The following is a 12,756-nucleotide window of genomic DNA, read 5'->3' on the forward strand; positions in this document are numbered from 1 at the left end:
GGCTGTGCAACATCAGGAGGCTCTGTGATGGCACTTGGTAATCGTTAACAAATGTGAGGGATTATTATAACCATAAAAAAGAAAACATCCTATTCCTATGTGTTACCCAAATAGCACTGCCAAGCAATATAATAGGAGCTAAAATGTACTTAAATCTTATTATCTTCCAGACAGTGTACTAAGCTTTTCACATCATTATTTAACCCAACATACAACCCTCTGAGGTAGGTGCTATGATTATTCCCATTGTATAGATAAGGAAATGAAGGTTTATAAGAGGTTAGGTAACTTTCCAAAGAACTTTGAAAAGTGCTAGAAGTGCCAGAAGCCACATTAGAATGCAGGTCTATGTCACTTTTGATATATCCAGACTTGGACCAAATCCTTGTCCCTCACCACCGCCCCCCCCACCCCCAATATTTGCAAGACTTTGTAATGTTTAGATACTTTTAGATCACATTCGGTGTTTCTCCTTTGTTCGATTTTAAACAATACTCCATGCTGATGTAACAGACAGCACTGGCCCTAAGACATCTTTCTGTTCCAAGTGCTTTCTTTTGCCACATGACCAGCCTCACAACATTCCAGGGGTCTGTGGTGTTCCCTTTTATAGATGGGGAACAGGACCACATGCCAGTGGAGGGACTTGTTCAAGGTCCCCCTGCTTGCTAGTGATGGAACCAGGACCAGAGACCAGATCTCTCAACTCCCAGGTCAGGCTGCTTCCATGTGTCCTTTTAGGGGAGAGGGAAAGAGACGCTGAGAGCCTAAACATGTTTAGCCAAATTCAGCATATAAGACATTTAAGGAGTTCCCACTATGGCGCAATGGGATCTGTGGCGTCTCTAGAGCGCTGGCTCATAGGTTTGATCCCCAGCCCAGAACAGTGGGTTAAGGATCCATAGGTCACAACTGCAGCTCAGATCTGATCCCTGGCCCAGGAACTCCACATGTCATGGGGTGACCAAAAAAGGGGGAAAAAAGACATTTAAAAAGGATAACTCAGATTTATTGGGCACAAAATATTTCTAGAGATTTTAGGCAGGGTTTAACTTACGGAATAACTTTATTTATTTATTTATTTATTTTTGCTATTTTAGGGACGCACCTATAGCATATGGAAGTTCCCCGGCTAGGGGTCAAATGGGAGCTGTAGCCTCTGGTCTACACCGCAGCTACAGCAACATGGGATTCGAGCCGCATCTTCAACCTACCCCACAGTTCACAGCAATGCCAGATCCTTAACCCACTAATCAAAGCCAGGGATTGAACCCATATCCTCATGGATATTAGTTGGATTTGTTTCCGCTGTGCCACAATGGGAATTCCAATAAAAATATTCTGAACAAAAGAAAATCATGGACTTGGAGAAGAGACTTGTGGCTGCCTGATGGGAGGGGGACGGAGTGGGAGGGATCAGGAGCTTGGACTTATCAGACACAACTTAGAATAGATTTACAAGGAGATCCTGCTGAATAGTATTGAGAACTTTGTCTAGATACTCATGTTGCAACAGAAGAAAGGGTGGGGGAAAAATGTAATTGTAATGTATACATCTAAGGATAACCTGACCCCCTTGCTGTACAGTGGGAAAATAAAAAAAATTATTAAAAAAATATTCTGAACAAAGAAAACAGTCCCGTAATGGTTACCCATACACGCCTGGTACATGCCTAGCACATAGTATTCGATACATTTGTTCAGTGAAGTTAAAGTTTCAGGCTTTCAGAAGAAACCCTTATTTTTTATTTTTCAGGAAAAAAAGAGCACTCAGGATATTTTCCAGATGAAAAATTTTAAATGTGATAACACATGGAAGAACACATCTGCTTTGTAGTAATCTAGACAGGTACTGGTTTACTAACTGAAAGTAGCTTCAACTGAGAAAGACACGCAACAGGGAAGAACACACAACATACAAATTCAGAATGGAATGTCCTTAGGAAAAACCTGCTCCACCTTTCACACCTTCACCAGGGCAGGCATTGCTAACAGATTTCGGCATGATTTCCTGCTGATTATGCACAGAGCATCAGGTCCTCCAATGCCCTGCTCGAAGCAACTACCACTGATCCATCAGAAATGACACTCATGCTGAAATCTATTTGTCACCCCTGATAGACTCAAAGGCTTCCTCTCTGTGGCCTAAGGGGACCAGAGACCCAAATCAAGCTGTTTGTACATCTTTTTGACTTTGGCAAGAGGATAGGAAGGGCACCATCTATAAAGCTTTACTTTGGGATGATTCTGATTTGGCTTAAACTTTATTGAAGAATTATTGCCCTGGGTTATAGAATCTCTGAATGAGTGACTAAGTGAGGCTGTGAAATTGCTAAGACACCTTTATAAATAAGCTAGACCCCTCTTGGTCCAGAATTATGGACATAATCCTATCTATGAAAAGGACCGAAACAAAATAACCTCTAGAGATCATCTCTGGTCCTATTACCGAATTTCTCCCCAGCTGTTAATGACAGCATCTCTGTTATGACAGTGTCTGAAACAAATTTGTGTTAAGTTCAAAGATTGAAAAAAAACTCTAGCTTAAAAATATTGTCGGAGTTTCTGTCGTGGTTCAGCAGTTAACGAATCTGGCTAGCATCCATGAGGATGCAAGTTCGATCCCTGGCCTTGCTCAGTGGGTTAAGGTATGGTATGAGCTGTGGTATAGGTCACAGACATGGCTTGGATCCTGCGTTGCTGTGGCTGTAGCCCAGCAGCTGCAGCTCCATCTGGACCCCTAGCCTGGGAACCTCCATATATCTCGGGTGCGGCCCTAAAAAGCAAACACACACACACACACACACACACACACACATTGTGAAAGAAATAGAAAAAATTCTTTCACCTACAATTAAGGGATGTCATAGGTGCATTTAAAAATATTTCCTAAAAGATGCATGTGTGGCATAGTAGAAATTTTAAAACAGACCTTTTTTGCAACCACAGAACTGTATAACCTTTGATATGCTCCCACATGTTAAGCTCTTAGAAAATATCATAATACAATTTACTCCTAGAACTGATGAACTGATTAAAATTAAATCAAAATCTTATCTTCTCACTAATGCACATTCTAAAGGGAGATGTTAAAAATTAAAATCAGGGATTTCCTGTTGTGGCTCAGTGGAAACGAATCTGACTAGGAACCATGAGATTGCGAGTTCAATCCCTGGCTTCGCTCAGTGGGTTGAGGATCCAGCGTTGCCGTGAGCTGTGGTGTAGGCTGCAGACACAGCTTGGATCCAGCGTTGCTGTGGCTCTGGTGCAGGCCAGCAGCTGCAACTCCGAATAGACCCCTAGCCTGGGAACCTCCATATGCCACGGGTTCGACCCTCAAAAGACGAAAGACCAAAAAAAAAAAACCCTAAACCAAGGCTTGATTTCATATTGCGCCATTTAAAATACAATCACTCAAAATTCTGAAATCCATCAAAAATTCCTAGGCAGGAAATTTTGGAAATATGTTTTCCTGGAAATTATTAGTAGTAGTATTATTTTTGGTCTTTTTGCTTTTTCCAGGGCCACACCCACGGCATATGGAGGTTCCCAGGCTAGGGGTCTAATTGGAGCTGTAGCTGCTGGCCTACTTGCAGCCTCAGCAATGTGGAATCCAAGCCATGTCTGCGACCTACACCACAGCTCATGGCAATGCTGGATCCTTACCCCACTGAGCAAGACCAGGGATCGAACCCGCAACCTCATGGCTCCTAGTCGGATTCATTAACCACTGCACCACGACGGGAACTCCCAGTTACAGTTTTTTAATTAAAATATATTTTCCAGGGAGTTCCCATCATGGCACAGTGGTTAACAAATCTGACTAGGAACCATGAGGTTGTGGGTTCGATCCCTGGCCTTGCTCAGTGGGTTAAGGATCGTCGTTGCTGTGAGCTGTGGTGTAGGTTTCAGACGTGGCTTGGATCCAGCGTTGCTGTGGCTCTGGCATAGGCTGGCAGCTACAGCTCCTATTAGACCCCTAGCCTGGGAACCTCCATATGCCTCTGGTTCAGCCCTAGAAAAGACAAAAAAAAAAAAAGAAGACAAAATTCAAACTGATATAAGCAGAACTATACACTAAAATCTTGTCTTGGAATGGCAGCAAATTGAATAAAACATCAACCTAGTAAGAGGAAAAGCATCCTAGAGATTCTTGTCCAAAAGAGGGGCCTGGAGAATTTAACTGATCCACATCAATTAGCACAGAACGTCACTGTTATCCACGCATGGTGAGCGCCACCAACATTGAAACCAAATGAGGAAGCTATGCTCCTGGTGTAGAACCTAACCCTATGATAGGAGATTTTCCCTGTGGAAAAAAGGAAAGTTAAAAGCAATAACAGGGAACTGGTTGTTTTTGTTGTTGTTAGAAAAAAAAAAGTTCACTTTAATGAATTTTCAGGCTTGAGAGAATAGTTTGAGCTGTTTGGTTTTTTTAGATACCATATATTTCCAGTAAATGCCCTAGAATATCAATGATCTCTCTGAATTCTAAGAAAGAAAAAAAGTGTATTGAGACATAGATTAGATCATGCATAAATCAAAAGTTTATGCTGCCATTTGCAGCAAGATGGATGGAACTAGAAACTCTCATACTAAGTGAAGTAAGTCAGAAAGAGAAAGACAAATACCATATGATATCATTTATATCTGGAATCTAATATACAGCACAAATAAACCTTTCCACAGAAAAGAAACTCATGGGGCTTGGAGAACAGACTCGTGCTTGCCGAGGTGGAGAGGGGAGGGAGTGGGGTGGACTGGGAATCTGGAGTGAATGGATACAAACTATTGCCTTTGGAATGGATAAGCAGTGAGATCCTACTGTATAACACTGGGAACTTCATCTAGCCACTTATGATGGAGGATAATGTGAGAAAAAGAATGTGTGTGTGTGTGTGTGTGTGTGTGTGTGTGTGTGTGTGTGTCTGAGTCACTTTGCTGTACAGTATAAAATTGACAGAATACTGTAAACCAACTATAATGGAAAAAAACAAAAATCATTAAAATGGAAAAAAATTTTATGCAGCCAAAAAGGTATCAGCAATATTCATCATCACTTGGATGCCTACTCTGTGCCAGGCACTTTTCTACATATTCATCCCCATAATAATCCGGTGGGGGTCAATGGCCCATTTTACAGAAGAAGGAACTGAGGTGCAGGAAGGTTGAACAACTTACCCCACATCAGCAAGTGGCAGAATAGGGTCTTAAACTTCAAGTCCACAATCTTTATCATCATGCTCCACTCCACTCAATACAGTTCTAGGGTTTTGTTTTGTCCTATTTTGGAAAGGAGGAGAAAAGGAACTACGATATTTTCCTCTTCCTTTAAACTGGATGGAAGGAAATTTTTCATCACAATCTTCTAAAATCAGACTAAATAACTGGATCATTTTGGTTTTCACATATTTAAAGCAAAAATGGAATGAGTAAACCCCTTACTCGTCATTTTGGAGACTATAAATGGAACCTAGTTTTTAAAACAATGGGTTCCATTTTTTTTTTACCATTGAAAGCAAGGCATGCTGGTAATGGAGGTGATGAGAAGTCTTACAATTATTTTAAGTTTGGTTCAAAAAAATTGTACAGTCCTATTGTAGAAAGAGATACCTAAAAAAAAATGACGTCAAAAGTCTAGAAAGTCAAGTGCTGGAATCTGATTGTTCTTCCTTCCCTGTATGATTGCAAGTTCATTCTCCCTGGATATCTTTATGTTACATTTTTGCTCTCTTGTCTAATTTATATCTCCTAGAAGTTTTTCTTTTGTCAAAAACCAATGCATTGATATTTGACTGGCACTGTGAAGTTTCCATAAGGTACACACACACACACACACACGTACACACACACACACACACGCACACGCTTGCACCCACAAGGTAGATATGGACCTCTACCATGAGAATTACTTGTTTATGTGGTTGGTTTACATATTATTAAACCACCCATCTGATCTCTAATGGCAGCCCTGCTGACACCGTCTGACCCAGTTTGACAATCTGGATAGAAATTGTAGGGTTGGCTGTTCAATGGCTGTGACTTTTAACAGCACTGCTTTTGGGCCTCAAATCAATTCTCTCTGTTTACAGACCATTTCACAGCCCTTTACCTGCAACATCACTTGTGTCAGTCCCATAAATACTTTGGTGTATATAATGCTTGAATTAGCATAATGGTTTAGGCTCTGAGCTCGTAGCCCAAAGACGGACGCGTCAACATGTTCTCTTCACTTAAGCAATTAAGAGCCATTATGCTGCTTCAGTGGAAATATCATCAAGGTTAAAGACAACCCCAAACAGCCCTCTCACCTTTTTATTCTAAGTCTAATAAATGAGGCATAGAAATTGAAATGTTAGTAAACAGACCTACTTGCAAGCTCTTTTTGGATCATGCTTAATCAGACCCTTGTACACTAGACAGTAGCAACGGCTTCCGAAATGTATATATTGAATTGCTCATTTCATACAAGAAAATAGAGTTGGCTGATATAATTTCAAAGACATAATGAGCACTGATTGATTTTCACCAGCCTTTTAGAATTTTAGCATTGTTTCATAAAAAACATTTCTATACTTTTATTATCCAATATGGCAAAACTTAAATTTTTAAAGGTGACAGTGGGTTTTTTTGTTTTTGTTTTTGTTTTTTGTTTTTCAGGTTTTGTTTTTTTTTTTTTTTTTTTTGTCTTTTTACCATTTCTTGGGCCGCTCCCACGGCGTATGGAGGTTCCCAGGCCAGGGGTCTCATCGGAGCTGTAGCCACCAGCCTACACCACAGCTCACAGCAACGCTGGATCCCTAACCCACTGAGAAAGGCCAGAGATTGAACCTGCAATCTCATGGTTCCTAGTCAGATTCGTTAACCACTGAGCCACAACAGCAACTCCGACAGTGTTATTTTAAACCAAAGATATTTCCAAGGCCTTTCTGTATTTTTCTCTTTTTAGATTGTTTAAAATTAGCTTTATTGAGGTATAATTTGCATATAATAATGTTCAACTTTAGGTGTACATTTTGGTGAATTTTGATAAATGCATAGAATTGGGTACCTACCACTATAATCACAATATAGAATATTTCCATAACCTGAAAAAGTTCCCTGTGCCCCTTTGCATGCCCCTGGCAACAAATGACCTGGTTTTGATCGCTCATCTATATGTATATGTATAATTGAACAACTTTGCTGTACAGCAGACAAATTAACCCAACATTTTAAATCAACTCTACTTCAATAAAAAAAGAAAAGCAATTGTGCAATGAGCTAGTAAAGGTAGCATGAGAGATTTGTGTGTGTGGGGGGGGTGTGTGTCTAAAAGAGAACTTGCAGTTAAGTGGCATGGTACTGACCACCCTGAATGAACAGCTTCAAAATGCCATAAACAGCCTACTGGATATAGAAAGCCCACAAGATCTGAGCTCAAAACAGTTTATTCAAGTGGCACGTGCTTGGGGACACTTTCCCCAACTCCCAATACCCTCGTCCCCAATCTGAGTCAGGTGCCCCACCTTTGTGCTCCGACATTACTCGGTCCCTACCTCTATCACACCAGTTATCCCAGTTATTGCCCTGCATTTTATTTTATTTATTCGATTTTCTTTGCAGGGCCACACCTGTGGCATATGAAAATTCCCGGGCCAGGGGTCGAATTGAAGCTGCAGTGCCAGCCTACACCACAGTCACAGCAACAAAGGATTCAAGCCATGTCTGCAACCTACACCATAGCTCTCAAGAATGCCAGATTCTTAACCCACTGAGTGAGGCCAAGGATTGAACTCGCATCCTCAGGAAGACAATGTCAGGTCCTTAATCCACTGAGCCACAACGGGAACTCCCATATTGCATTTTAATTATTGGTCTATGTGCCCAGCATCTATCCTCTTCGAGAGACCAAGCAGGTTGTTTTTAAGATTTTTATTTTTTTTCTATTACAGTTGATTCACAATGTTCTATCAATTTCTGCTGTACAGCAAAGTGACCCAGTCATACATACAGACATTCTTTTTCTCACATTACCCTCCATCATGTTCCATCACAAGTGACTAGATAGAGTTCCCTGTGCTCTACAGCAGGGTCTCGTTGCTTTTCCACTCCAAATGCAATAGTTTGCATCTACTTGTGCAGTCCTTGAAGAGAAAGAAGGATGTTTTTCTTTGTGTCTTTATATTCCCAGCACCCTGAGCAGCCCTTAGTAGGGGCACGATAGATATTTGAGAGAAAAATGAAGTATTAGCTCCACTTATTACAAAAAAAGTTTACCCAGGCTTCCTTTTAATAGTGATTTGGGTCCATTGTATATAAGGATCTGAAGTAATAAGAAAGCCACTGAGAGGCATGAAAAAATAACCACCCAGGAAAAGATAAGAAATACAATGGGAGGACAGGGAATAGTTAAGAGACGTGTCTTTAGTCCTTCACTCCAGAATCCCTGGTTTGGGCAAACGGTACACAGGAGTTTCAGATTCCGGAGCCAGAGAACCTGGGTTAGACTTCAGCCTTGCAAAACCATAACCTCGGACTAACTACCAAATCTTCCTGAGCTTTAGTTCACGTGCGACTTTGCTTCTCTTCTGTAAAATACAGGAAATAAAACTGTATGTCCCTTCTTAGGATTTCTCGTGGAAGTGAATGTGATGCTGCGTAGAAAGCACCCAGCACAGTGCCTGGCACACTGTGAACACTGACAAAAGTTAATTTTCTAACCTGTTTCAAGGGTGGGGCTCCGGAGTTCCCGTCGTGGCGCAGTGGTTAACGAATCCGACTAGGAACCATGAGGTTGCGGGTTCGGTCCCTGCCCTTGCTCAGTGGGTTAATGATCCGGCGTTGCTGTGAGCTGTGGTGTAGGTTGCAGACGCGGCTCGGATCCTGCGTTGCTGTGGCTCTGGCGTAGGCTGGTGGCTACAGCTCCGTTTCGACCCCTAGCCTGGGAACCTCCATATGCCGCGGGAGCGGCCCAAGAAATGGCAAAAAGACAAAAAAAAAAAAAAAAAAAAAAAAGTCAAGGGTGGGGCTCTGAAGTCAAAGAGATTAGATTTGAATTTCAATTCGTTCCAGGTCAACCAAACATTACCTGTGTGAATCTTGGTAAATTACTCATAACCTCAGGTTCCACAAGTGCAAAGTGAAGAAAGCAACAGAACCCTCCCAGAGGGTTATTTTGAAGATGAAATAAGATAGAGAACTGAGCACCGTGACTAGAACCTAGTAAGTGCTCAATCAATGTTCACTATGCTCCTAGCCTAGCGTGACAGGATCTAGCTCTACTGTCACATGAGCCCTACTCCTCAGCAAGAAGGTTCTGGGCTCAAATGACCTATTTTTTGTTTATGTCCAGTTTTATTGAGATATAATTGACATGCAGCACTGTACACATTTAAGGTGTACAGCATAATGATTTGACTCACATACATCATCGAATGACTATATCCGTCATCCCATAAAGATGCAAAATTAAAGAAATAGAAAAAAAAGGCCTTCATGATGACAACTCTTAGGATTTACTCTTAACAACTTTCGCACACAACACACAGCAGTGCTGGTTACATGTACCACATTTTATGTTACATCTCTAGTACTTATATATCATACAACCAGAAGTGCATCCAAATCTTCTACCCCTACCCCCATCTCTGATAACCACAAATCCAATCTCTTTCTCTATGAGTTTGTTTGTTTGTTTTTGTAGTATAAGTGACCTCCAACACAACAATAGTTCATGTTACACAACATAGTGACTCAACACTTCGGAGTTCCCATTGTGGCTCAGTGGTTAATGAACCTGACTAGTATCCATGAGGATGCAGCTTTGATCCCTGGCCTCTCTCAGTGGGTTAAGGATCTGGCATTGCCATGAGCTGTGGTGAAGGTCGAGGACGAGGCTCCAATGCTGCCTTGCTGCGGCTGTGGAGTAGGCCAGCAGCTACAGATCCAATCTGACCCCTATCCCGGGAACTTCCATATGCCATGCATGTGGCCCTAAAAAGACAAAAAGGCAAAAAAAAAAAAAAAAAAATTTCTATATATTTCAAAATGATCGCCACAGTCAGTTACCATCTGTCACAAAGACATTACAAAAGTATTGACTGTATCTCCCACACTGTACGTTTCATAGCCTTGACTCGGGTCCTTGATCTGGCTTTGGCAGTCTCCCAATTGTATACAAGGCACCTCGCCTCCCTGTATCTGTTTTCACCTGTAACACGGGGATGATAATCCTCACTGCACTGTCTTGTTGTGGAGATTAGATGAGATCATATGTAGTACGATGTCTAATATAAATGCATTCTGTTGAATAAATTTTAGTTTCCAATTCCAATTTGCTGCCTTCTCCCCATCAGGCACATCCTCTCTACCTGTCCGGATATCTTCTACCCTTCAAGACACACCTAAAACCTCCATCCCATTCTGGCAGCTGTGTCACGCTGACCCACGTTGCTCTCACAAATACATCATATACTGTTCTTATTTCGCTGATTCTGTAAGTTAGTCTCATTTCTCCAACTGGACCAATGAATCTTAAACTCTCTGAGTCATGGAACCCTCTGATAATCAGATATCTCTTTGACTCTTTCCTCAAAGATATTCACATGTACATGCACATTTGCAAATAATTTCAAGGTGCTCCTATGCCTTGTAACCTTGAAAACAGATTAGGGTCTCCCCAAGGGCAGTGACTTGTGATACTCTTTTCTGGGGTTGAGTTTGAGTCAAGACTGAGTGCTGGACTGATTAACCTTCTGGCTCAGAAGATAGGTGGCCAGAAAAGGACAGGCCATAGAACATCGAGGAGGAGGAGGGTCTCTTCAACAGCATCACAGTCTTTAACTTTTCCAAAGCAAAGCAATTGAAATCCAAGTCTGGTACACAAATATCGGAGCGGTAACTAGACATACGGAAAGGAACCATGAAAAGAGTCAGTTCCACACCAGAGTTGTGTCCAGGCAACAGAAGCCAAAAGACTCCCCATCTCCTCTTGCCTTCAGACCCAGGTCATAACTTTTCCCTGAACTTTGCAGCTTCTCATCTCCTCTTTTTGGGCTGGATGCTTGGCTGGACTGCTTGTTTGTTTATTTACGAGCCTTCGGTTTTGTGATTTTTTAAAAGTTCACTTTTGTCTCTGCTCATATAAAATTCTTTGATTTTGGTTTTCCAGGCTGTCATCCTTGATCTAACAAGAGAGGTGCCACATAGGGGATGTAAGGAGAAAGCGACCGACCTGAGTTCTAGCCCTGGCTCTGCGTAACTGGCTTGCAACCTTGAGTAAATTACCTGTCTTTCTGGTCTCAGTTTCCTTCTTCTCTCCCAGCCCCAACCCTCCACGATTCTGAGACACTGCAATGATTCATGGTTGGAACTAAAAGATTGTCTAAAAGTTTCCCTGTTGTACACAACAAATGCCTAGAGAATGGTTAGGAGGGATGGGTTTTAATGGTTCAATTACTAGATTAAATGGAAGTTGCCATATATAAAGTTTTCTAAACCATCCTGCAAAATGTACTCAACAGTAGACAACAATGAATATAAACTTTATTTCTTTGATGATTCGAAGACTAGATAGATCTTGTAGCCACTGTTCACAGCTACAGAAGAAAAAGGCAATTTTTCAGGCTTTCAGGTTACGGTGATTTGGAAAAATGGCAGTAGTAGTTCTAACCAAAGTGAAATCTACACCTTTAGATCACTCATTGTCCCTCTTCCCACAGCATCTGCATAACATTGCTAATAAAGTAAACGGCATAGTAAAGACCTTTTTTTTTTTTTTTTTTTTTTTTTTGCCATGATGAGTATTCTTTTGGCAGAAAATTATCATCAAAATATCTTAACATTGTGATATTCTGGTAACAATATCTGCCCACAACAAAGGCTGGAAGCATGTGACTAGCCAGTGTCTAATTTTATTCTGCCTATTCAGCCTATGCAGGAGGAAAAAAGATGATAAATAGCCAGAGAGATTTTCTTGACATCATGCTTAACTGAAATTTCAAAATAAATCAGTTGGGCTCATTTTTAAAGACCTACAACTAAATTATCATTGGGTCGTTTTGCTCTACTCCCAGTTGGGTTTCTGAGGGACTAGTGGTGAGATACAATGAGATCGGAAAATGGGCCACAGTACGCAAACATTACAGTTTGGTTTGATTTAGTCTAACTCTTGTGTAATAACTTTCTTTGAAGTGTGGGTTGAGGAGCAGGTTAGAAGCCCGAGGCCACAAGCTCATCTTGTTCTTGTTACAACTCGGATGCCCTGCAGTCCCCACACTATATATCAGAGGCTTGGCACTGGAGTCCCCGGCTGATCAAGAGTGGAGCCCTCGTTCCCTGCACAGCAGAGCGACTGAGAGACAAACAACAACACAGTTGTGTTTGCTTTGGGGAAACCATTTGCTGAAAGGACACAGGTGGGTTTTTGAGGTGCCCGTGAGCCAGAGGAAGCCGGACGTTGCTCTCAAGGTAAGGAAAGAGGTTTAAAAAAAAAAAAAAAAAAAAAACCATCCATGTAGAAAGATCACCAGTTTCTGGATTATTGGCTGCTCTCTTGCCTTCTCCAGGTTTGGGAATTATTACTTCTCAGCAGATCCTCAGACCCAAGCAAATCTCAAGGCAAATGCCCTGCTCCTCTCTCATCTGATTTTTCATTGGCAAAGTGAGGGGACTGGACCAAGTGATCTATTAGGTCCCATTTACCCCAAAAATCGAGACAGTTTTTGTTTTGTTTTTTGGCTTCGCCTGTGACATGTGGAAGTTTGGGGGCCAGAA

The 12,756-nt window shown here is 41.5% G+C and overlaps 1 protein-coding gene across 7 annotated transcripts in view; it reads right to left on the reverse strand.

The window, feature by feature from the left end:
* Positions 1 to 12,756, reverse strand: part of ATG4C (autophagy related 4C cysteine peptidase) — a 296,099-nt gene that overhangs the window by 171,971 nt on the left and 111,372 nt on the right. The window contains exon 13 of one of the 7 annotated variants that reach the window (XR_014804814.1): positions 5,182 to 5,283. The exons of the other annotated variants lie outside the window; for them this stretch is intronic. The gene's annotated coding sequence lies outside the window, so the exon portion shown is untranslated. The remainder of the gene's footprint in view (positions 1 to 5,181; positions 5,284 to 12,756) is intronic. 7 annotated transcript variants of the gene reach the window in all.

This window comes from Sus scrofa, chromosome 6 (genome assembly GCF_054392235.1).
Source record: "Sus scrofa isolate SSC_HxYL_T2T_F1_AM1 chromosome 6, Sscrofa_HxYL_maternal_Yorkshire_Landrace_v2.0, whole genome shotgun sequence".
Taxonomy (NCBI): domain Eukaryota; kingdom Metazoa; phylum Chordata; class Mammalia; order Artiodactyla; family Suidae; genus Sus; species Sus scrofa.